Source organism: Pteronotus mesoamericanus, unplaced genomic scaffold, assembly GCF_021234165.1.
Source record: "Pteronotus mesoamericanus isolate MK-2021 breed Mesoamerican mustached bat unplaced genomic scaffold, CSHL_Meso_final contig_42, whole genome shotgun sequence".
In the NCBI taxonomy this organism is placed as follows: domain Eukaryota; kingdom Metazoa; phylum Chordata; class Mammalia; order Chiroptera; family Mormoopidae; genus Pteronotus; species Pteronotus mesoamericanus.
This window is the reverse complement of record NW_026555157.1, coordinates 8,272,216-8,275,633: the sequence shown is the minus strand read 5'-3', so window position 1 is coordinate 8,275,633 and position 3,418 is coordinate 8,272,216. Positions and strand designations below refer to the sequence as shown.

General features: G+C 32.2%; 1 non-coding gene across 1 annotated transcript; it reads right to left on the bottom strand.

Annotated features, from left to right (window-relative positions):
- Positions 1–373: 373 nt before the first annotated feature.
- Positions 374–506, bottom strand: LOC129073746 (small nucleolar RNA SNORA66). Its single transcript, XR_008529462.1, has one exon. It is a non-coding gene; the product is annotated as a small nucleolar RNA SNORA66 (small nucleolar RNA).
- Between the last annotated feature and the right edge of the window lie 2,912 nt (positions 507–3,418).

Genomic DNA, 3,418 nt, shown 5'->3' with positions numbered 1-3,418 from the left:
TTTTTTCGAAGTGGATGTGAAATTTTGACCTCTGATAAGCAGTACATAGGAGTTTCACGTGCTCTTCATCTTTGCTATTACTTGGTAAAATCAATCTTTTATTTTCAGTTTATTTTATTTTTCTCTATAAAATAAAAGAAGACACAGGAGTGTTATTTTTAAAAACTACAACCAAGGAGGATAGAGAATATTTAACTTGGGTTGAAAGAGACACAAACTTTGTGGGAAGATTTCAAGTACTTACGATTTGAAACGAACTTTCCCAATCCCCAACTTTTGTGATACTGCCCTTTTATCACACAGTGCCAAAAATCAAGTAAACATGTGAGTGCAATCTTTAGAATTGTTAAGTATTAGCAGTAACTGGTAGTTACACTGTGCTGGGATAGAATGGATCACCTCAGTAGCTTCTGGGGCTGATGCAATTCTATGGCCAAATTTACTTTATCAGACCTGGTTCCCTTCACTTTTGCAACATCATCCAGCGTTAGTGACCAAGTTTGTACTTAAATTAATATTTTAAGTTTAGCTATTTTATTTGGCATACAATGGTATTGCACTGAATTTGATTTGAATTTTCCTAATGATTAATGGTATTGAGAACTTTACATGTGTTTTCATGCAATTATTAGGACTTTGGTGAAATGTCAGTTAAAATTTGACCATTTTTTAGTTGTCTGTTAGGATTTTTAAAAGGTTCATTCTACATTTTTATTTTTTATATAATAGATTTATTAGGGTATAATTCATATACCATACAATTCATTCATTTGAAATGTACAACTGAATGGTTTTTAGATATTCAATGTTATTCAATCATCACTATTTTTAGGGGTTGAATTATCCCCCACCCCATTCATATGTTGAAGTCCTAACCTCTAGTACCTTGGAATATGACCTTATTTGGATTATAAAGGTAATCAAGTTAAAGTAAAATAATTAGGACGGGCTCTAATCCAATATGATTTATGTCCTTATAAGAAGGGGAATTTTGGATATAGGTATGTAAAATGGGAAGGCAGTGTGACTCTCACAGCCCTCAGAAGGAACAACTGGACTGACACCTTGATCTCAGACTTCTAGCTTCCGGGATTGTGAGACAGTAAGTTTTTTGTTTAAATCGTCCATGATGTGGTACTTTGTTTAAGCAGCCCTAGCAGACTAATGTTAACTATAACCAACTTTATTACCCTCTTTCCCACACAAAGAAACAATGTGGTTTCTTTGATTAGCGGTCACTCCAGATTTCCCACAGAACTTTCTTGTCCTCAGGCATAGGCAACCATTTTGTGTCTACTTTCTGTCTCTATGGATTTGTTCATTTTGAATATTTCTATCTTTAATTTTTTGGTGAACTCCTTGTTTTCCTTACTGGCTGTACACATTACATATCTATCAGCAATGCGTGAGGGTTCCCATTCTTCACCTCCTTGCCAACACTTTCTATTATTTGTGTCTTTGATTAAAGTTATCCTAGTAGGTATGAAGTAATAACTCATTGTGATTTGCATTTCCCTGATGGTTAATAATGTTGATTTTTTCTTCATGTCCTTGCTGACTATTTATTTATATATTTTCCTTAAAGAAATGTCTGTTGTACATTAAATTGCCTTTTCATCTGTGTTGAAAATCAATTGACCACATATGTGTGGTTTTTTTCCTGGACTGTGTCTCATGTTATATTAATATATTTGTGCATTTCAATGCAATGACTGCACTGATTTTGATGTCAATACCACACTAACTTGATCAGAACCAGGACTGGGATGAAACAAGTAAGGTGCTTAAATTTAAGGCATAAAATTTAAAGAGGCATCACTCTCAGGTTTGTGAAAATGTCGCTCCTGAACTTGCATGATGCTAAGAGGAAATGATTCTTTAAATTTTGTGCCACATGCACCCTGTTTGCTTCACTTGATCCTGGCCCTGGCTTGATTATTATAGATTCATAATGTCTTGAAGTGATGTAGTTCAAGTCCTCAAACTTTGTTCTTCTTTTTCAAAGTCGTTTTGACTATTCTAGGTCCTTAGAATTTCCATATGAATTTGAGAATCAGCTTGTCAATTTCTAAAAAAAAATACCTGCTTGGGTTCTGATTGGGTGTCATTGACTCTGTTTATTAATTTGGGAAAAATCGACATATTAACACGATTTAATCATCTGATCTATGAATTGCAGTCTTTTAAATTAAGATATACAGTGTATCATCTTATAAATGTATTTTATAAATTTTAATATTCTAATATTTATTACTGGTACATAGAAATATGAAAAATTTTAATATACTGATCTTGTGTCATATACTAATATACTGATCTTGTACAACCAGGCTGAACTCAGCTATTACTTATAATAGGTTTATTTTTCAGTTATTTTTTGTAAATTCATAGGACTTTCTACATTGACAATCACATCATCAGAGAATAAAAAATTGCCTATTCTTTACTAAATTGGATGCCTTTTACTATTTATTTATTTATTTATTTATTTATCTTATTATAGTAGCTAGAACCACCAGTAGTCTATTGAATAAAAATGGTAAAAGCAGAAAGTGTTTTTTTTTTTTCTGATTTTCAAGGGAGAAGATTTAGTTTTTCACCACTAATTATGATCTTAGCTATAGATTTTTTTATTAGGTATTTTACTAGTTTGAGGAAGTCCCTTCTCTTTCTAGTTTGCTGAGTGAAAACTTTTCTCAGGAACAAATGTTGGACAGCGTTAATAGATTATTTTCCCTTGTATCTTTTAGTATGACCATACAAATTTTTTTAAATTTCTTTAAAAAATATCATTAATATGGTTCATTACACTGATTTATTTTTAAATGTCATACCACATTTGCATTCTTAGCTCCTTTGGTCAAGATGTGTTATCTATTTTAATATTTTTTGGACATGTTTGCTAAAAGTTTGCAAGGTATTTTTGCATCTGTGTTCATGGGAGGTATTTGTAGTTTTTATTTCTTATTAAGGTAATGTTGGCTTATAAAATAGTTGGGAGGTATTAATTTTTCCTTGTTTTTTTTCTTGTAATAGAAGAATTTTTATAAATTTTGTATTTTTTTTCCTAAGTGTTTGCCAACATTCACGAGCAGAGCCATTTGAGCCTAGTAGAGCTTTATGTGACCCACGAGGTTTTTAACTAAAAATTTAATGTATTTAAGAGTATCTGCTTGGGCATTTACTTGTTTTTAAAGATTTTATTTATTTATTTTTAAAAAGAGGGGAAAGAAGGGAGAAAGAAACGGAGGAAAACATTGATATAAGAAATACTGATTATGTCTCATAGGTGCCCTGACTGGCATATGCCATGACCAGGAATTGAACCAGTGACCTTTCATTTTTCAGGATGGTGCTCAACCAACTGAGCCACACAGGTCATGGCCTCAGGCAGTTTTGATCATTGGTGACCAGGGAA